Below are 23,711 nucleotides of genomic sequence, written 5' to 3' on the forward strand. Positions count from 1 at the left end.
CCTGGTGTACTGTACAAGGTAATGCAGGCAATCATCAGGCTCACCAGTCTTTGATTCAATGACCTGTTCAAATGAGCGCATAAAGGCAAGAAAATGAAGCGGATCGCCATCAAAAGGTTGAATTTTTCTTTTGGGTAGCGAAGAGAGACTTTGTTGACAAACCAACATGCAACTTAATTCATTTTGTTTCTCCATAATGGATAACAGATTTTCGTTGGTTGATGATTGAGCAGTTTGCTGCAGAGGCATATTTGATATTGTTCTGCTTATGGGATGAGAAGGTCCAAGAAGAAGAGGTGCAAACCTTTCCTTTGTCACCTTCTGTTGCACTGTTTTTATTTGAAACTCTGCCTTTTCATTAACTATATTTCTCTTTGTCTGTGGGACAAAAGTATTAGCATTAAGAGTTTCAACAGTATTTCCTTTTGTTTTAAAATAGGATTCCATACCATTGGATTTCCATGAAGCTGAGCTTTGCACTGCAGATCCAGTTTTCAGCACATTTACTTTTGCAGCAATTGCAGCTATTTCTGCTTGAAGTTGAAGCTGTTCTTTCCTTTTCCTTAGTTGCTCCTCCTGTTCTTCAATAGCATGTCTTTCTTTGAGCATATTTTGACGTGTTAGCAAGGCAGCCATTTCAGCTTCTAACCTGAGATGTACAGATGAAGTTGATGATACTTTGGAGCTTGACTTGCTTCCTTGATTTGAAACACTGTCAGATGGCAACACATCATCTTGAATGTCATGCTGGAGATTGGCAGATAACTGAGGCTCCATTTGTTCTTGAACCTCCACTTCTTCTCCTAGTGGAGTTAACTGTGACCGTAACATGTCAGAGGATGGTCTGCTTGAGCATTTATTTGTTTCAGAAAGCCATATTTCAACATCCTCAATAAACCCTTTGTTGTATTTAATGATACTTGAAAACCATGTATTTTATTTATCTTTCTCATCCAGCGAAATTAAAGGCAGCAAAGATTCATGTAATACAATGGCATCTTTAAACAGGTGTGTTAACTCGTCCAGCAGTGATTTTATTTGTGAATAATTTTTATCATCTTTAAGAGATGATATTACACTTTTCATTTTCTTTACACACTTTTTCCGCTCTGTTTGGATAGTTTCAGTTTTATTTAGGAGAGCTTTCTCAGTGAGAACGATCGTTCTTTTATCCTTTTCAGGTTTCTCAACAACAGATACAGCAGATGATCCACTCATTTTAATTCAAAATAAAGGAAACTTCCAGGCAACAACTCCTTAAACTTTATCGAACCCACGCAGAGCCACAACACAAACTCGCACACCAAAAATCCACGCAGTCCCACGGCAAAACGTAGCGGGGGGCGTGTCACAACAACAGCTTCGCGGGGCAGAACCAAACTGCGATTAAAAACATTCAGGTTTCATATCACTGTTGTCTTCTACTTCTCTGAGCGATCCTCTTTTATAGGTGTAGTGGCGGTAGTGTGTGGGCTCACGTTGTTCCAGCTGTGTGAAAAACTCAGTTGTCTCTTTTTTGCTGACAAATGTCAAACAAAGTCGCTGAGCAGCTGAATAGGGGAATCCTTGTTGACGCGCCAGCTTATCAAAACGCAATCCAAGATGCAATTCAGATGATTTTATTTTGTCGACATTGTCAATAACCAAGGTAGAACAGTATCCAAAGCAGCATAAAAATGGATCCTTAGGATTAAACGGTGATTAAGGACAAAAAACGTAGCTTAAGGCGGTCAGCAAAAAAAGGTAGACCTCCCCCATCACCCACTCACTAAAATCACCCAAGCTGCAAAAGGTGATTTACAATCACTGATAGCACCACGGGATCCCACGCTACGCCTATCCACAACAGTAGTGTTGCTGCCACCACCAGCAATGCACCGTTTTAACATATTAACCCAGTTTTTAACGCAACTTGGCTTCTACCTAAACCGTTAACCATTGACGCTCACACAATGACTGACCAGAGACTTCCCCTTTCACACCATTTCCGGGCGACTTTGGACTTGCAAAATTTAATATCGAAATATGTTTTTTCACAATTGTCTTTTATTACATCTTTAATCCTAATATCATGTCAATTACTGCCCAATTCCTTCAACATTAATGTTTTCTTTAAATTTCTGTATTTGTGGCAAACGCGTGTCAGGCATTTTAAAGCTGCACTACCTGATTTCATGAACTGTGAAAAAAGAACTCATACAGGGAGGCTGATGGAGACACACTGCCTCGTAAACACACAACCAGAACGTATGAGAATACGAAGCAGCGGTCTAGAGTTGGATTTTAATTATTTTGACTGAAAAATAAAAATAGCTGTAAATAAGCTGTGAATTTGGAAATAAATATTAGCTCACGCACATTATGTCTCACAGATTATAGTTTTGGATAGATAATGTGTGTCTTGACCACTGAAAGTGCTTCTGTCCCATGGAAGCACAAGATTAGTAAAAGAAAAAAAAACATGACCCAGAATCATTATAATACATCCTGCAGAGGCACTCAATCATTTTCTCTAAAATAACTTCTGTTATGCTGAGCTACTGACTGAAAAATATTTTTTGTTTAATACAAGGAGAAAAAAACAGGTAGTGCATTTAAAAAAATTTTTGGATTATCATTCATAGCAGGTTTGTTTTAGTTCAAAGATGCCTTGTAAAGAAAGATGTGTGAAACAAACAAAGAAGGAGCTGCTTGAAGCAGCCAGAGGTTACCCAACTGAGTTAGAAAGGGTACCACAGGAAAGAACAAACAGCTGTTTGGTAGTGAACTTATGTTGAATTTTACAAGCAACCAGTTTAAGAGTTATTAATGATGTTAAGATGTCAGCAGTCCATGGGCGAGAGGCACACCCTGGACAGGTCGGCAGTCTATCACAGGGCAACACAGACACACACAGGACAAACAACCATACACACACTCATTCACACCTAAGGGCAATTTAGAGTTGTTAAGATGTACTGTAGTTAAATGTAGGTTAATTGATAACTAATTTCTTGCCTCTAGAAGTGATAGATCAGATGAGATGGATGTAGTAATGGGGGATGCAGCCAGCAGCGTGGTGACATCATCTGTGGGAGGGAGTTTTAACGTGTGTGTATCAAGCTTAGTGAGGAGCAAAATGATAAAGATAGACAGTGAGCACAGTTGTCTGTGCATTTCCTGGATGTAACACTAGAGGCAGAAATACCAAGACACACTGTGCTACAGTCAACCCAGGGAGGATGAAACAAGGAGGACAGAGACAATAGACTGAGAAGAAAAAAAGGAAAGAAGAAAATGTCTATAAGTAATCACAAAACACAAGCATAAATAGACAAGGATTAACCTAAAGTTTGGTGGTCAGTCTGCGGTGTCATAGGCTTTATGTTTTCTAATGGGGAGATGCAACACTAAGGTAATATGTATCAACAACTCATTTTCATTTTATTGTCTACAAATCCATGTTAAAGTTTGATGCAACTGTACTGTTCTGAATGGACCATCTTCACCTCCACTGTAGAACATCCAGACTGCTTAATTTATTATTAGGGCTATTATTACAGTACACTAAAGGTTGTATTGTGCCCCTCTGTTTATATTTTTAACAGTTTAATTGTGTAAAAACTAAATGCGTTTGGGAGTCTAGCTCTCTAATTTAAATATTTTGCTCATATGCAGGTTCGATTATCTCAATACTTCCCTATGATGAAAGGAGTTGTAATGGAATTTTCTTATCAAAGTGGATGGAAGTTGACTCACAACAAGAGAAAATCCGGACTTTGTCTTTATAAGTTTTATTCAAAGGCATTCAGCGTTTGAATGACTCTGTCACCGAGCAAGTCAGTGAAGCAGAGCCACGAACACCATTTACACACAGTATTTATACCAAACATGACAATGTTATCTCAACTTCAAAGAGTCTGTGTTTTATGGTCTAGACCCTTCTCGGATTCAGAGGTGACAAAGTTATCTAGGAACAGACCATCGGCTCTTCCTGAGACATCACCCTAAAATATGGGTTTTAACCATTAAACATCTGATAATGGCTTTTACAGCTTTCTCCTCTAACACAGATGTTCTGAGGAGTGAGATAACCTAAAGGTCATACACTTTGGAACACTTACTGCAAGAAATTCCATCACAGAGTCCTGCAGAGTAAAATTCTGATCACAATAAAATATTTAATACAAATATAAATGGTGTTCTGTATTATAATTTTCCGTAGGTTTCATTCAATTGTATATCTCCATGCTTACTATTTGAAGTACATTGTAGTACATTGAACTATAAAAGCTGGGTGAGATTCTTGCTAATATTCCACCCTACAATCTGGCTACATGGCCTTTTTTTTGCTTTGAGTAACTGCCCTTTTAGTGGTCTCTGCTCCGCCCTGCTTAGAACCTTTGGTGTTTGCAGCAAGATACTGCATGAATTCTGAGTCTGTTGTGGAAAGTGTGATCTCTTCTACCATCATCTGCTGGGGTAGCAGCATCAGAACCAGGGACTTAAAAAAGCTCAACAAGCTGATAAAAAAGGCTGGCTCTGTTCTGGGGACTCCTCTAGAACCTCTGAAGATCATTGTGCAAAGAAGGATTCTTCATAAAATGAAGAACATTATGGAGAACCCTGAGCATCCTCTTCATGAGACTGTCCTACAACAACAGTGTCTTCAGTCAGAGGCTTCTTCAGATCTGCTGTAAGACGGAGCGCTACAGGAGATCCTTCCTGCCCACAGCCATCAGCATCTTTGCTGTAGATCCCCAACAGTGATTTGGAGATTTGTTAAAAAATGGGCCTCTGTCATGCATTACTAATTCAATTCCTAGGAACTGATAAACTTAAAAAAAAAATTAAAAAAAATACTTCAGTTACTTTTATTTTTAATGGACTGTTCAGAGTAATTACAACTGTGTTACCAGGGATTTTATTAAAAACACAAATGGCCTTTAATTACATTGCTCAAAAAGATAAAGTGAACACTTAAACAACACAATATAACTACCAAGTAAATCAAACTTCTATGAAATCAAACTGTCCACTTAGGAAGCAACACTGATTGACAATCAATTTCACATCTGTTGTGTAAATGGAAAAGACAACAGGGGGAAATCTTTGGTGATTAGCAAGACACTCAATAAAGGAGTGGTTCTGCAGGTGGGACCACAGACCACTTCTCAGTATCTATGCTTTCTGGCTGATGTTTTGGTCACTTTTGAATGTTGGTGGTGCTTTCACACTCGTGGTAGCATGAAACAGACTCTACAACCCACACAAGTGGCTCAGGTAGTGCAGCTCATCCAGGATGGCACATCAATGTGAGCTGTGGCAAGAAGGTTTGCTGTGTCTGTCAGCGTAGTGTCCAGAGCGCTACCAGGAGACAGACCAGTACACCAGGAGACGTGGAGGAGGCCGTAGGAGGACAACAACCCAGCAGCAGGACCGCTACCTCCACCTTTGTGCAAGGAGGAACTGGAGGAGCACTGCCAGAGCCCTGCAAAATGAGCTCCAGCAGGCCACAAATGTGCATGTGTCTGCACACACGGTTAGAAACCGACTCCATGAGGATGGTATGAGGGCCCGACGTCCACAAATGGGGGTTGTGCTCACAGTCCAACACTGTGCAGGACGCTTGGAATTTACCAGAGAACACCAGGATTGGCAAATTCGCCACTGGCGCCCTGTGGTCTTCACAGATGAAAACAGGTTCACACTGAGCACATATGACAGACGTGACAGAGTCTGGAGACACCGTGGAGAGAGATCTGCTGCCTGCAACATCCTTCAGCATGACCGGTTTGGCAGTGGGTCAGTAATGGCGTGGGGTGGCATTTCTTTGGAGGGCCTCATGGGTCTCATCAGGAGCATGTCCAGGCGTTGTAGGGAGGTCATACAGGCACGTGGAGGCCACACACAATACTGAGCCTCATTTTGACTTGTTTTAAGGACATTACATCAAAGTTGGATCAGCCTGTAGTGTGTTTTTCCACTTTAATTTTGTGTGTGACTCCAAATCCAGGCCTCCATTGGTTAATAAACTTGATTTCCATTGATGATTTTTTGGTGATTTTGTTGTCAGCACATTCAACTTTGTACAGAACAAAGTATTGTGCAGTGTATTAGTAACTTAACAGGAAGAGGGGCAGATATGCAGTAAAAAGCCCGGGTCAGAAATCAAAGCCAGGGACAGCTGCGTTCAGGGCTGTAGGCTCCATTTATGGTGCGCCTGCTCTACCACTGAGCCATTAGGTTCCCAAAATAAACCTTTTTTTTATTTATTTGGCAGATCCTTCCCCACGGCATACATGTATTTAAATAAAATAGCACATAAAACATGACCTTAGCTGCATTCAGTTTGATTGTTATAGTTCCAGGATACACAAGGAGATGAGATTGAGTGTTTATGTGGTCACAGCAAGGAGGTCTAGTTCAGACAGACACTATGTAATGGCGTTCTGCATAGTGCAAGATTCTGACTGTGTGGAACTGAGATAAACAAATATCTTACCAGAGAAAGGGCTGAGGTCTGAGTGTGAGCTGTACAGAAGAGCAGCTGAGCTCCCCGAGAGGAACACCTATGAAAACACACAAATAAAAAAGCCCGGTTAGACTATTGAATGAAAAAGATCACATTTATAGTCCAGCACTGCAAACCAACAGGTCCTGTGGCAGGATAAAAGCCAGTACAAAGATGTTACCATGGCTCTAGCAGGGTTTTAAAGTTATATGCCCCTGACAAGATATGAGACTAAGCTCCACAACAAACAAACACAGACACACACTTACCCTCCCCACACACACATATATATTCGATGTGTGTATATGTTAACATCATGCCAAATGTCAGCATTACACATTCAGAGGAAATACATACAATCACATTTAAACATCCAGTAGGAGAACTGTTATTTAGATGCAGTGTGGTACACATGTACACGAGCAATAGTTGTGTGAATAATTGGACCAGTCCTTTAGGTGCCTAAACTGGTGCCTAAGTGTTCTTGTCAATGATTCTGCATTATGTCATAGTATAGAGCAATACTGTACTACATGGCAGAATGCCATCAGACAGAGAATTTAAAGGGTGAGTTTGCATTTAATAAAGTTGGGTTCTGTCAACTTAGTATGGGTAATAATTCTTCTACCTGCAGTATGTCAAACCACCATTGGCTCATTAAAAACTCAAGTGGTGGAAGCTAACAACCAGTAATATGAACAAAATGTTCATATTACTGGGATATAACAAAACTTTGTTACAATTTGTGTTGTTTTCTTAGCAGAACATATATGTTCCTCTGTGGAATTAATGCTATGTCAGTTGGCTGTATCAATCTACAAGCTCAGCTGCGACTTGTCAGTCTGCACTAGCTCTGCCAAGAATGGAGCAATCCTTTAGATTTTCCATCAGACTGTCAGTTGTGTAGCAGCAGTGGGTTCCTGTCCTCTCCATGTCTCAAAGCAGTTTAAAAATTATCCTCAGCTAATCCTTTAAGTCATAGGATTGGTTTGATGTTTTTCGCATTTTCAAACCATAACTTGATGTACTTTGATACCACTAACCAGACCATACCTATTGGCAACTGTTGACAAATGTTAAAACAACAGTTATACAAAAACAGGTGAAAGGAAGCAGCCTTGGGAAGATTTTTCCTCCTTATTCTGTCTGTAAGGTAAAATGGGCAATCCTGTTAGCTCATTTGCAACTCATCCATCATAAATACATTAATGCACGTTTATTTGAAAGAAAACAATTTTTTTAACAAACTGTTCCCTGAAAAACCTGTCCTAAATGGATACAACTGGAATTGGCATGTTTGCTTACCTAACGCTCTTTCCTCGAATGCCTGGCTTCAGGGACACAAACTAAGACATAAAAAAATGCAACAAGACACCCCATGATACTTTAGTTTCCATGGTGATTCGAGTTATATTTAACAAAGTGACGCAGGCTCCTCATCTTCCTCATCTTTCAAATGGTGAGCTAAACATCTAAATAGAGAAACTAAATTCAAAATCACATTTACACTTTGTGTCTGGAAGACCAAGTAAAAAAGTCAAGCAGACAGCTGCAGCTTGGCATGGCTGTAATGATTAGAAATTGTCTTTGTCTGGTTATGACAGAGCTTCTCCCCACCATTTTTCTGAGGTTCAAGTGGTGTGTTTACAAACTCCATGGATGCAAAACTTTCTTGTTCCTGTAATCCCTATTTGTAAACGCTCCACTTCATGTTTTCACCTGATCTGAACTACAAGCAAATCTTCCAACCCCACCATTACTTTGTCCCAGCAGCTCTTCTTCTGGTTAGTGTTACAACATCTCTGGACTAATAAAACAAAAGCGAACACCGGCCCACTGCTACACAGCTTTAAAAGACGGATATAGGGCTGTCACCAGGGCTGCTTTGAGACTTTCTGATCACTCTTGTTCACCTTATTCCAACCTATAGGTAGAAATCAAAAACTTCTCAACCTGTGGTTAGGACTGTCAGGAAGAGGACTAATGAGTCAAAGCAGTTGTTGCTTTGCACAGACTTGAATATTATCAAAGTTTTGGCCTATAATTTAAACCAATTAACTGAAGCCGTGCTTTCACACATACAGCAACAATAAACCATGGTTCACTTCAAATCTGCGCAAGAAGAAGGAAGAAGCTTACAGGGCTTTTGTCTCAGCCAGCGCAGAACCCCTGACCACCAACACCGCTGGTGTCCTGGTCACCTGCCTGAACTTTGTGCCTCCTCAGGCCGACATCCAGGTTGCCCACCTGAATTTGGTGCATTATTAACACGACCTCCGCATCACCCGTATGAACTCAGTTATTTTTGGGTTTTGTTTCAATGCTTCCAACCACCGTGCTGCCTGCAACTGGGTTGTACTCCGAGAACCACAAACCCTGACAAAATTTTAAAACTTCAATTTTAGAAAGAACGTTCTTGCTTTCATGACTGTTATGAACAATTATCTAGCAGGTGGAGTATGCAGATCTCACTTCCACATAGCCATTTTTATACTGTTTGATGAGAAATCACAGAAATGCTACATCATGGAGCTAAAGTTTATCAAGGTACCGTTTTTCATTTCTGATTTAGACTAAATTGGCCTATTTAAAAGAAACTTAATGTAGCAATATTTAATTTAAGAACATCTTTGTTTAATGTTGTCAATCTGTGACACCAAAATATTTTAGGCAAGGAGTCACCCAGTTTGAACGTTGACACTACATGGTCAGAGGGAAAACCTTCCTATTGTATGAATTACTTTGTCAACATGGGACACTTCTACACAATGTCTTATAAAACACAACGGTCCCTAAATGGATGCTTAAACCTAATAAAATACATTGACAAATCAGGCACGTCTCTGCCTATGGTGTTCATAATTGTCTAAAAATTTCATTGGTTAGGGATCCTGCTGCACTCCTTCAGTTCATTCATACAACAAAGGGTGAGGAGTTTGTGTTTCAGGACAAGGATCCAGTTTGAAGCATCCAGTTTAGAGGCATGATGCTCTCTTGTAAATATGTTGATCAAACATTAATCTGTATGTTCTGATGGTGTATTCTTTCACAGCTCCAACTAATTCAGTTCAAAGTAGGTCGCTGCACAGACAGTTAGCACAGATCCAATTGTCTTGCTCTAATTAGAATCAGTAGTATTTTATCAGAATCAGAATCAGAATCAGAAAAGCTTTATTGCCAAGTACGTTTTTGGACATACAAGGAATTTGTTTTGGCTCAGTCGGTGCAATACAATATGTTAACTACAAGCAGCGAAACTGAGGAGGCTAACACTGAAAACTGAAGCATTTGATTGGTAACCTCTTGGCCCAATATTCCATCAGCACCAATAAATTTTGCATAGCCACATGACCTATTCAGAAGACTGCTGTTTTAGTGATTAGAATCGTGCTATGTAGGAGACACTCGGACACAGACAGACACGTATAAAGACACTTTCGGGAACTTACTGCAAGTGAGACCTTTACTCAGGCTTTATAGTGTATTCAAAATGTTTGGACTAGTCATCTGACTTAGAATCGAGTCAGACTTGAGTCACAAGTTTTATTACTTTAGGCTCGACACTTTCAGTAAAAATTTAAATCCAGACAGAAGCAAGCGTTCCAGACCGATTCTTGATCTCAATCCTGGAGACACTGATGCCAGGGCTTCCAGCAGTTGCATTGACATTACGTACGGGATGGCAGAGCTGCCATAAATGTGTGGCCAGTGTGTTGGCTGATTGACCGAGAGCAAAGAGCAACCCTGATGTCTTCCCTGAAGTCATATCAGAAGTATTTTTCCTTAGGAAAACTGTAATGAAACAAAACAAAGCAAAAGAAATCTATGCTTTATTGTACTGTTGAGAATTAAAATAATGTAATTTCATGTTATTAGTTTAGTTTGCATGTGAGAACATTAAACTGAGATTTAACATGAGTGAGCCTTGGGGAGAGAGTCAGTAACAGCAGGGGTCAGGTTGAATCAGAGGTTAGAAGGGTCTCGGCAGCTGCAAGCCGTAAAAGCTGGCTGTAGGGACAATAAAGCAATAAATGTCAACTTTTGGCCATGGTATAGATGCCACAAGGGAGCTTGGCTGATTTACAACACCTGATGGAAAAAGGGAAGGCACAGTCAGTAAGCTTTGAAGTCCACAGTATAAAAGTGTACTGAAAACTTGTAATGACAGAGACATCTGGGTAAAGACAGCCATGCTTTGCTGAAAATCCATCTCTCTCTCCGTAAAGGCCCTCATGTAAATTCTCTCTTCCTTATGTAAATTCTGTCTTCTTCATGTAATTTTCTTTCATTGTGTTATTTTGTATATTCATTTTGCATTAGAAATCATTGGACTTATTATCTTCCAAATTAAGCTTGCGTTAATCTTAATTTCCTGCTCTTCATCTGTTCTTTCTCACGACATCCGGACTGGGAGAGGTTGAGGTCGCAAGAATATCAGTGATAGCATTATTTTACCTCAACAGCACTCATGGGAGATCTTTCTTTCTTTCTTCATTAGATACAAATTGACTTTTTAAATAAAATAATTTAATAATAATTAAATAATAATATTTTTGTGACACTAGTGACCTTTAGCCTTTAGGCTCTTCTGTTAGACATACAACCTTGCCAAAACATACCTGACATGTCTTGCAATGCCTGTTCTTTTCTTGATGGTTAGCACTGCAATCTGCTAACCTCGTGAAGACTTTTAATCCAGATGGTTGCAATAGATGCAATAAAAGCAGTGGAAATTTTATCAATAAGAGCTACAAAAACACAACTTGTTATCATGTATCTTAGGTAGGCTCCACTGATTAGTCAAATAGTTTATAAAGACAGTGAAAACCTGTCTAAATGCAAATAGATCAGCAACATGCAAGGCAGAACTTTCTGCAGAGCTCCTCCTATGATTTGTCTGTTTCCATATCTTGTGGTCAGAAACCCGGATACCACATTTCTCCAGTATCTCTAGTAATATAACATGGTGAACAGTGTTGAATGCTGTGCTGAGGTTCACAGTCTGTATGCCACTGAACATTGTTGTCTTGCAGCCCGGTGGAAAACGTAGCATTATTAGTGTTTTTGTTGATGATTTCAGAAAAGAAAGATTCCCTTGCATTCTTCAGTTGTAAATTATATTAACTTTGGCTTTTCCATGCTCCCTTTTTTTTACTTCTTACTGGTGGAGCATTTCTCCACAAAGACTTCTTCTTACCAGACACAACCTTTACTTGAATAGGGGCAATGGAATTGATGCTGTTATTTACAGAGTTACAGAAGAGTAAGAGGAAGAGTAAACTTGGTTAAAGGTTTCAGATGTACGGTTCTTAAAAAGTGCAGTTTTATAATATCTTTTTGGATAATAGAGTCAATGTAAATTACACTTTTAAAGAAAACAGAAAAGTGGTCAGATAGGGCGACATCAGTTACAAAGACCATGGAAATGTTCAGACCCTACCGATGATCAAGTCCAAAATATGTCCCCATTTGAGTGTTGGCTGTTTATCAGTGGATCTTACAGTTATTTTGTTGCTTCGGTCTTGGGTGTTGTCAACAAGGATTTTAAAACCTCCAAAAATGATTAAACTCATAATCAACACATATCACAGACAGAATATCATTGAAATTGTTGCACTAGGTTTTGGAGGCCTGTAAATGTTCAGAAACATGGCTTGAGCAGGACGTGTTATCTGGACAGCCTGATATTCCAAAGACTGAAATTTTCCCTTTTACACTTTAGTGTATCATGTAACAAGGTGACCACCCCCCTCCCTCTTAAGCCCCCTCATCTCACTTAGCAAATTGTAATTAGGTGTTAACTGTATCAGTGTAGGTTTCTTACTGTTTTCACCTAACCACGTTTCTATTAAAAAACATATGAAGACTATGCTCAGTAATGAAGACATTGAATAAAAAAGATTTTCCTGACAAAGATCTAATGTTTAATAATGCCACTTTAAGTGACTAAGTTGCAGGTAGTATTTATGTGAAAAATTGTGTTTGACCAGAATACGTTTACTTGTTGTCTACTGTTTCTTATCTTATTAGTTTTTTTTTTTTTCTTGTACCTATTAGCAAAGGGATTTTACAGCACTGCCCTATCAGGGGCCCAGGTGTTTCCTGAAAATAATTACTGCTGGTGGTTTCATGGCCTGGACCCTGTGCATATCAGAATAATTCTGGAACAACCTGAACACAAAACCTTGATATGCAGAGGAGATTATGTACAGGAGGTGAGTGGCTTGGTGACTTTTGGTAGATACTGGTTTAGTGCTAGGGGTTAGATGATGATAGGTTAGATGATGATAGGGGAAATGTGGGAATTGGGGGTAGTATGAGTTGGATTAGGGTTAGGGTTCACACTTCCCACTTCTCTTGACACTCTGGAGTTAGCTGCACCATAGGTCTCCTTTGCAGTTACTTTGATGAACAAGAAAACTATGACTCTAACTATTTACAACTAACTATTTACAACGATGTCTCTGCTTGCTGTGTTTGTACAAAAACCAAAAAAATTCTGATACTTATTCTTCTGGTCTTCTCGAGCCTCTCGCCATCCCAAGTTGGCCTTGGTGCCACATTGCCTTAGATTTTGTTACTGGTCATCTCCTTCCCAAAAATAAATCTGTTATTCTTTCTATCATTGACCAGTTATCCAAAGCCTGCCATTTGGGTGCCCTTTCCAAACTTTCTACTGCTGCTGAAACCGCGTCCTCGTTTATCACATTTTTCAACCTCACAGCATCCCTACAGAAACACTCTCTGATCGCGGCCCCCAGTTCATCTCTCAAGTCTGGAGAGATTTCTGTTCCACCTTAGGCACCAAGCCCCAACTTTTTTCCGTCTATAATCCCCAAACGAATGGCAATGCAAAGGCCTGATCTAGGAATTGGAAAACACTCTTTGGTGTGTGTGCTCCACCAACCTGGCGCCCTAGAGTGCCACGGCATTTAACACAGTTTGGCAGCTAGAGTGAAACCAGGAGCTATGCCCCTCTGTATCTGATGACAGACACATTTCTGATAAACAAAGCTGAGAACTGAACAGCAGTGGATGGATGGATAACACAACGCTGACGCTTGGGAGTACAAGGTTTACCACAGCTGTTGGACAAAGTGATGTGAAATAACACAGACTTATGATCAGTCCAATGTGTGGCCATATATGCCCCTTTTCCACTGGCACAGCTCCACTCCACTCAGTCTCTCTCTACTCGACACAGAACCTGTTGTGTTTCCATTGACACACTGACAGCTGCAGCTATGGCTTGAAGCCCCGCATGCAGTAATCAGTGTAGTGCGCTGTGCAACTATTAATGTTATTGTGTGGCATTGTCAAATTAACGTAATCTGGGTGAAACGTTAAAAAAATAAATAATAACTAAATAAAAAATAATAACAAATAAACTAATGCTTTTATTGTTGTATATGCAAGAATGTCTTATATGTGTTTTTTTTTCATGTATAAAATGATAGACTGGGAATATATGCCAGAACTTTACTTCCTTTCCCTTCAATTCCTGACGATAAATCACATTATTTAATCATCGGTGGAGATTTAAATTTTGTACGAGACCTTGCCTTATACAGAGCTGCCTCTAAATCATACTGCATTAATAAATCAGGTAAAATATTAACTTCCTCTACCAAAGAGTTGGGTTTGTCAGCCCCATGGAGGTCTAAGTTCCCGAATAAAACTACTACTCTTTTTTTTCACATGTCCACCACCCCTACTTTCACATAGACTTCTTTCTCCTGGATAACAGTCTACGTGGTAATACACACTCAAGTGAGTATCATTGTATTGTGGTTTAAGACCACACACCCACTTAACTAAACACAGACAGCTGCCACATCTTAAAATCATGGTGATTTAAGTTACATTTACTATACAACGACTTTCTAATAGACTTTTTAGAATCAAACATCATACACATATCATTTGAAATAAATGACACACTGAATGTGTCAAGCTTACTTGAGAGGCCAAATCTCTTATACCATACATCTCAGGAAAAAGACTGTCCAGACAAGCAGAATTATCACATTAACACCTGGAAATTGACAACAAGTATTCCAACATCGGAAAAGGAATTTTTAATTTGAGGTAGTGAAGAGTAGAGCTGGATGATATGGCCCAAACATAATATCATGATAAATTTAATGATATAACAGAATACAAAAAGAAAATGGTTGTTATTAATAACAACGTTGTCATTATTAACACGTTGCTTTGAAATATTTTATTTAAACTAAAATAATATATTACACAGGCAACTTTTAGTGGAATAACTTTATTAAAGTATTCAGCTTTAAAGTATAAAAAAAATTATTCTCAGTTTTTTGGATTGAAAAAGTCTTTATATAACATAAAGAGTATAACAAACTAAAATTTACCACAAAATCTAAAGTGCAATTTACATATAATATACATAGAAAAAAATCATTTCAACATAAATGTAATAATCAACAAATATTTGTTGCCTTTAAAGGAGGTATAACTTCCAAAACATCCAACAAATGCTGAAAATAATTGAAATACTGCCTGAAAAAACAATCACTGGCATAATTCAGCCATCTAGCTGGTTATCACCACTTGTCACAGTTTCAGGCTCTTATTTGAAAACACAAACCCATTCACTGAAGCAGAGTTCAATGCGGACCTGTTACAGGTAACAACGTTCCCTCCTGTGCTGAACAACCTTTCACCCCACACCTTGCTTGGTAAAGTAGTGGAATACTTATCAATGGCCGGCAAGGTTAACCCCATTTAGATGTCATGCCTAAATTCCTCTACATGTTCCAGCACATTTCTGTTTTTATCTCAAAGAAGTTCTTCTCTAAGCTGCATAGAGCTATATATATAAATGTCTATGGGCATACATGCATAAAGAAAAGGATATTGCAAATCCAAAAGGCCTGGTCCTCCCTAGGTTTTTGCAGCACTACTGGGGAGCCAATGTACATAAAATGTTGTATTAGACTGATAATCCTACCACACACCAGCCTGCCCGGGCCAATACAAAAGTTTTCTTGACTCAAATCTCACTGCATACATGGCTATGCACTTTTTTCCCTCCACTTTCCAACCACTGAAGTCAGCAACAATCTAGTAGTCAAACAATTACTAGAGATCTGGTTACAATTTAGGAAACACTTTGGTCTACAAGGCCCCTCCACTCATACCCCAATATTATGCAACTATTGTTTTAAACCACCATGTTTTTCAATTATGGTATGAAAATGGTATGACATCTATTAGCGACCTCTACGATTAAGGTGTCTTCATGTCATTTAATGACCTATTACACAAATGTAATCTTCCCCATCTCAGCTCCTCCACTTCCTTCAAATCAGACATTTCGTGCAGAAAACCTTTTCTTATTTCCTATACACTCCCCCTCAGACTTTGTTAGACAACCTTCTCAAGATAAACTCCAACCAGAAAGGGAATATCTCCCAAACTGAAGATAGTTAGTCCATAACTCATTTATTTGTGCCTGACGTGGGCGGATTCAATGTAAACTCAGAACACACATAACGTACTACACCAACCACAGACTGTCTAAAATCTTTCCCAATGTAGCTGATACCTGTAATAGATGCAGACAATTACTGTTTCCACCTCCACTGATATCATGCACGTGTTTTGGTTGTGTCCAAACCTTGCAGACCTCTGGTCTAAAATATTTAATACTGTTTGCATAACTTATATCTTTATGGCCAATCCAAACCCACTCTCTGCCCTTTTCTACCTTCCAAATACTGAAACCCTAACCACCATGATCTTTAGCACCCTGCTGACGAGGCACAAAATTTTGCTGCAATGGAAAGGCTAAGATCCTCCCTGAAAGACTGCTTGAAACTGCACTTTGAGTGCCTTGTTGCTGAAAAGCGCTTTATAAATAAACTTGACTTGAAAAATCTGACAATATTTGGAACCTCCTACTGCATGCCTCCTCCATTAGAGACTCCATAGATATTGCAGAAGAGGCTGATACCTGAGAGCCGCCAGTACAGAACACAGTTAAATCATATATCTCCAGAATATGCTTGCATAAATCCCTCCTTTTTCATTCTCCCCTACACCAGGGAACAGGCTGGGCTAAGTGAAAAATAGAAAATATATATATATCTTTGTATTGGTCAAGAGCACCAATGGGAAGAGATGAATGCATCTGTTTTTTCAAAATAACATGTTTTGTGTTGTGATAGACAATAACATTCAATTAAATAAATTACATTAATTCTTTATCTGCAGCATGGTACTAAATGACCTGCTAACAGTACCAGTACATGGCATGGTGGTTGTGGATCGCTGCCCAATAAGATTTCTGTCTTACAGCTAATCAAAACAAGATGTTTATGATTAGAATATTACATCAGACCAATAAAAAACGTACTTTGTGTAATGCCTGCTTAAAGGTCGTTATTTTAGAAAGGTGCTTTAATCTGACAAACGGCGCTCATCTAAAAACACATTCTATTTATTGAATATGACAGTATCATTATCCTATCATTATCCTTTGAACAATTAAGGGCAACTTTGTTTTGACGTATCACATTACATTGGAGTACAATTGTTTGCTTTTGTGTTACTTTTTTCAAAAGGGACATTAGAACTTACAACACAAAATACAAAAATACAGGTATTAACTGAATTGTGAAAGCTTATCGACAAACAGAAAAACAGTCTGTTTTCAATTCAGTTTTTTCAATTCAGTTTTATTTATATAGCGCCAATTCACAACACATGTTGTCTCAAGGTTCTTCACAACAGTCAGGTACATACATTCCAATGAATCCTAACAATTGAACAGTTCAGTCAGAGTTAGCTTTTTATTCAAATTGGATAAAAAGTTTTTCTATCTAAGGAAACCCAGCAGATTGCATCCAGTCAGTGACTTGCAGCATTCACTCCTCCTGGATGAGCATGTAGAGACAGTGGACAGTCACTGGTGTTGACTTTGCAGCAATCCCTCATACTGAGCATGCATGTAGCGACAGTGGAGAGGAAAAACTCCCTTTTAACAGGAAGAAACCTCCAGCAGAACCAGGCTCAGTGTGAGCGGCCATCTGCCACGACCGACTGGGGGTTTGAGAGAACAGAGCAGAGACACAAAGAGAACAAAGAAGCACTGATCCAGGAGTCCTTTCTATGGGAAGGAAAAGTAAATGTTAATGGATGTAGCTCCTTTAGTCGTTTAACCTAGAAAGAAAGAACAGATAAACTCTGAGCCAGTTTTCAAGGTTAGAGTCTGAAAGAGAGCACATAGAGTTAGTTACAGTTAAGCTCAGTCAATTTCCATGTCTAGGAGAGAGAAACGGTTAAACATTAAAGACAGGGCCATGTGGATCATCGGTAGAGGGTGAGCATTAAGTTGTTGCCAGCAGAAGCTCGGATGAGTCCCCTCTCCAGAAAGGTGTCATAGGTAGACACAGAGCCAGGCCAGATGTAGCTTCTAGGAAGAGAAAAGAGAGAACAAAGTTAAAAGCTGAAATAACAGCAGATAATGCAAAATTGGAGAGTAGTGTGAGAATGTAGCGAAGAGGGTGAAAGTGGTCATCATATCCTCCAGCAGTCTAAGCCTATAGCAGCATAACTACACAGATAGTTTCAGTACAGATTATTTAGTTAAATGGCGCTTATTTACAACAATGTCGTCTCAAGGCACCTCACAAAGGGTCCTTCTTACATTAGTTTTTGTGAGAATATGTGTGTGCAGACCAGGACCTTTTGTACATACAACAACAGCAAACCATGGTTCACCTTTCATCTGAAGAAGCTGCGTCAGACCAAGGTAGAGGCTGTAAGGACCAGGGGACAAGGTCCTGTAGAAGCACGCCAGGGATAAACTGACCAAGGAGATCAAGGCAGCTAAGAGAAGCTACAGCAAGAAGCTGAAAAGCAGCTTTCCAGCAGATGACCCAACATCAATCCCACCAACCCTCCTTGTTCCACTCAGTTGTGGCCTGTCCGCTGGACAGGAAGAGAGAAGAGAGAACAAAGGTAAAAGCTGAAATAACAGCAAATAATGCAAAATTGGAGAGTACTGTGAGAATGTAGCGAAGAGGGTGAAAGTGGTCATTACGTCCTCCAGCAGCCTAAGCCTATAGCAGCATAACTACACAGATAGTTTCAGTTCAGATTATTTAGTTAAACGGCGCTTATTTACTCTCAAGTCTCAAGGCACCCCACAAAGTGTCTCACTGATGGTCATTGTTATACTAAAAACCACAAGGATTAGGATACATCTCTCTGTCAGACTGATTATAACCATTGGAAAAGAGAAGGGGTCATACAGGTAGCATAACTGAGCCGGTCTAGGCTAAACTTGACTCCCCCTTACTCCAACCAACAGGGAGGGAGCCTAAGCCACTCTAACTATAAGCTTTATCAAAAAGGAATGTTTCAAGCCTAGCCTTAAAAGTAGACAGGGTGTCTGCCTCACGGACTAAAACTGGGAGCTGGTTCCACAGGAGAGGAGCCTGATAACTAAAGGATCTGCCTCCCATTCTACTTCTAGAGACTCTAGGAACCACCAGTAAACCTGCAGTCTGAGAACAAAGTGCTCTGTTAGGAACATATGGACCAATCAGATCTCTGATGTATGATGGAGCTAGATCATTAAGGGCTTTATACAGGGGTTGGACAATGAAACTGAAACACCTGTCATTTTAGTGTGGGAGGTTTCATGGCTAAATTGGACCAGCCTGGTAGCCAGTCTTCATTGATTGCACATTGCACCAGTAAGAGCAGAGGGTGAAGGTTCAATTAGCAGGGTAAGAGCACAGTTTTGCTCAAAATATTGAAATGCACACAACATTATGGGTGACATACCAGAGTTCAAAAGAGGACAAATAGTTTGTGCACGTCTTGCTGGCGCATCTGTGACCAAGACAGCAAGTCTTTGTGATGTATCAAGAGCCACGGTATCCAGGGTAATGTCAGCATACCACCAAGAAGGACGAACCACATCCAACAGGATTAATTGTGGACGCAAGAGGAAGCTGTCTGAAAGGGATGTTCGGGTGCTAACCCGGATTGTATCCAAAAAACACAAAACCACGGCTGCCCAAATCACGGCAGAATAAATGTGCTCCTCAACTCTCCTGTTTCCACCAGAACTGTCCGTCGGGAGCTCCACAGGGTCAATATACACGGCTGGGCTGCTATAGCCAAACCTTTGGTCACTCATGCCAATGCCAAACGTCGGTTTCAATGGTGCAAGGAGCGCAAATGTTGGGCTGTGGACAATGTGAAACATGTATTGTTCTCTGATGAGTCCACCTTTACTGTTTTCCCCACATCCGGAAGAGTTACGGTGTGGAGAAGCCCCAAAGAAGCGTACCACCCAGACTGTTGCATGCCCAGAGTGAAGCATGGGGGTGGATCAGTGATGGTTTGGGCTGCCATATCATGGCATTCCCTTGCCCCAATACTTGTGCTAGATGGGCGCGTCACTGCCAAGGACTACCGAACCATTCTTGAGGACCATGTGCATCCAATGGTTCAAACATTGTATCCTGAAGGCGGTGCCGTGTATCAGGATGACAATGCGCCAATACACACAGCAAGACTGGTGAAAGATTGGTTTGATGAACATGAAAGTGAAGTTGAACATCTCCCATGGCCTGCACAGTCACCAGATCTAAATATTATTGAGCCACTTTGGGGTGTTTTGGAGGAGCGGGTCAGGAAACGTTTTCCTCCACCAATATCACGTAGTGATCTGGCCACTATCCTGCAAGAAGAATGGCTTAAAATCCCTCTGACCACTGTGCAGGACTTGTACAGGTCCTTCTCCAAATATTAGCATATTGTCATAAAGTTAATTATTTTCCATAATGTCATGATAAAAATTTAACATTCATATATTTTAGATTCATTGCACACTAACTGAAATATTTCAGGTCTTTTATTGTCTTAATACGGATGATTTTGGCATACAGCTCATGAAAACCCAAAATTCCTATCTCACAAAATTAGCATATTTCATCCGACCAATAAAAGAAAATTGTTTTTAATACAAAAAATGTCAACCTTCAAATAATCATGTGCAGTTATGCACTCAATACTTGGTCGGGAATCCTTTTGCAGAAATGACTGTTTCAATGCGGCGTGGCATGGAGGCAATCAGCCTGTGGCACTGCTGAGGTCTTATGGAGGCCCAGGATGCTTCGATAGCGGCCTTTAGCTCATCCAAAGTGTTGGGTCTTGAGTCTCTCAACGTTCTCTTCACAATATCCCACATATTCTCTATGGGGTTCAGGTCAGGAGAGCTGGCAGGCCAATTGAGCACAGTGATACCATGGTCAGTAAACCATTTACCAGTGGTTTTGGCACTGTGAGCAGGTGCCAGGTCGTGCTGAAAAATGAAATCTTCATCTCCATAAAGCTTTTCAGCAGATGGAGGCATGAAGTGCTCCAAAATCTCCTGATAGCTAGCTGCATTGACCCTGCCCTTGATAAAACACAGTGGACCAACACCAGCAGCTGACACGGCACCCCAGACCATCACTGACTGTGGGTACTTGACACTGGACTTCTGGCATTTTGGCATTTCCTTCTCCCCAGTCTTCCTCCAGACTCTGGCACCTTGATTTCCGAATGACATGCAGAATTTGCTTTCATCCGAAAAAAGTACTTTGGACCACTGAGCAACAGTCCAGTGCTGCTTCTCTGTAGCCCAGGTCAGGCGCTTCTGCCGCTGTTTCTGGTTCAAAAGTGGCTTGACCTGGGGAATGCGGCACCTGTAGCCCATTTCCTGCACACGCCTGTGCACGGTGGCTCTGGATGTTTCTACTCCAGACTCAGTCCACTGCTTCCGCAGGTCCCCCAAGGTCTGGAATCGACCCTTCTCCACAATCTTCCTCAGGGTCCGGTCACCTCTTCTTGTTGTGCAGCGTTTTCTGCCACACTTTTTCCTTCCCAGACTTCCCACTGAGGTGCCTTGATACAGCACTCTGGGAACAGCCTATTCGTTCAGAAATTTCTTTCTGTGTCTTACCCTCTTGCTTGAGGGTGTCAATAGTGGCCTTCTGGACAGCGGTCAGGTCGGCAGTCTTACCCATGATTGGGGTTTTGAGTGATGAACCAGGCTGGGAGTTTTAAAGGCCTCAGGAATCTTTTGCAGGTGTTTAGAGTTAATTCGTTGATTCAGATGATTAGGTTCATAGCTCGTTTAGAGACCCTTTTAATGATATGCTAATTTTGTGAGATAGGAATTTTGGGTTTTCATGAGCTGTATGCTAAAATCATCCGTATTAAGACAATAAAAGACGTGAAATATTTCAGTTAGTGTGCAATGAATCTAAAATATATGAATGTTAAATTTTCATCATTACATTATGGAAAATAATTAACTTTATCACAATATGCTAATATTTTGAGAAGGACCTGTATATGTCATTCCCAAGACGAATTGACGCTGTATTGGTCGCAAAAGGAGGCTCTATACCATACTAATAAATTATTGTGGTCTAAAACCAGGTGTTTCAGTTTCAATGTCCAACCTCTGTATGTGAGGAGGAGAATTTTAAATTCTATTCTGGATTTAACAGGGAGCCAATGAAGGGAAGCTAAAATAGGAGAAATATGATCTCTCTTTTTAATTTTCATCAGAACTCTTGCTGCAGCATTTTGAATCAGCTGAAGGCTTTTAACTGTATTTTGTGGACACCCTGATAGTAAAGAATTACAATAGCCCAGCCTTGAAGTAACAAATGCCTGGACTAGTTTTTCAGCATCACTCCTGGACAGGATATTTCTAATTTTGGCAACGTTCCGGAGGTGAAAGAAGGAAATCTTAGAAACCTGTTTAATATGGGATTTAAATGACATGTCCTGGTCAAAGGTAACGCCAAGGTTTTTTACTTTATTACCGGAGGTCAATTTAATGCCATCCAGGTTAAGTGATTCACTAAGCAGTTTCTTTTTTAAAGACTCCGGTCCAAAGACGACAACATCTGTCTTGTCTGAATTTAGAAGCAAAAAATTTAAAGTCATCCAAGTTTTTATATCTTCAAGACATGCTTGTAGCCTATCTAACTGGTTGGGTTCATCAGGATTTATGGATAAGTAAAGCTGAGTATCATCAGCGTAACAGTGAAAATTTATCCTATGCTGCCTGATAATTTTACCTATTGGAAGCATATATATAGTAAAGAGAATTGGCCCAAGTACTGAACTCTGTGGTACTCCACAATTAACCCTGGAGTTTAAAGATGATTTATCATTTACATGAAAAAACTGGAATCTGTCAGACAGATAAGATTTAAACCAGCCTAGCACTGTTCCCCTGATCCCTACAGCATATTCCAGCCTTTTTAAGAGAATATTATGGTCGACTGTATCAAATGCAGCACTGAGATCTAACAGAACCAGTACAGACACAAGTCCATTATCTGAGGCCATAAGAATATCATTAGTGACTTTCAGCAGAGCTGTTTCAGTGCTATGATGAGCTCTGAAACCTGACTGAAACTCTTCAAACAAGTCATTGCTGTGTAAATGCTCACACATTTGATTAGCAACTATTTTCTCAAGAATTTTAGATAAGAATGGAAGATTGGATATAGGTCTGTAATTTTTCAAGTCATCTCGATCAAGCGAAGGTTTCTTAAGTAAAGGTTTAATTACAGCTACCTTAAAAGCCTGTGGTACATATCCATTTACTAAAGATAGATTAATCATATCTAAAATGGGGCTGGTAATCAGAGGGAACACTTCCTTAAATAATTTGGTTGGGATTGGGTCTAACATACAAGTTGAAGGTTTAGATGAAGCTAATATTTCTGATAACTCAGGAAACTTCACAGGATCAAAACAGTCCAAACACAAATCAGGTTCTCCAGTTATTTCCAATGTTGTCTCACTTGCTGAGGATGAAGTAATCATCTTCTGGAGTATGTCAAAGATTTTCTTTTTAATAGAATCAATTTTATTTAAGAAGAATCCCATAAAGTCATGACTGCTAAGAGCTAAGGGAATGGATGGCTCAACAGAGCTATGACTCTGTGTAAGATTAGCAACTGTACTAAAGAGAAACCCGGGATTATTCTTGTTCTCTTCTATTAATGATGAGAAATAAGCTGTTCTGGCTTGGCGAAGTGTCTTTTTATACAACAGTAGGCTATTTTTCCAGATTAAGTAGGAATCCTCTAGGTGTGTAGAGCACCATTTTCTCTCCAATTTTCTAACATTGTGCTTTAAAGTATGCAGCTCTGAATTAAAC

At 39.9% G+C, this 23,711-nt stretch overlaps 1 protein-coding gene across 5 annotated transcripts in view; it reads right to left on the reverse strand.

Annotated features, from left to right (window-relative positions):
• Positions 1-23,711, reverse strand: part of thrb (thyroid hormone receptor beta) — a 140,341-nt gene that overhangs the window by 67,435 nt on the left and 49,195 nt on the right. For all 5 annotated transcript variants that reach the window (XM_047383510.1, XM_047383509.1, XM_047383511.1 and 2 more), the window contains one exon: positions 6,485-6,551. The gene's annotated coding sequence lies outside the window, so the exon portion shown is untranslated. The remainder of the gene's footprint in view (positions 1-6,484; positions 6,552-23,711) is intronic.

Source organism: Girardinichthys multiradiatus, chromosome 13 (assembly GCF_021462225.1).
Source record: "Girardinichthys multiradiatus isolate DD_20200921_A chromosome 13, DD_fGirMul_XY1, whole genome shotgun sequence".
NCBI lineage: Eukaryota > Metazoa > Chordata > Actinopteri > Cyprinodontiformes > Goodeidae > Girardinichthys > Girardinichthys multiradiatus.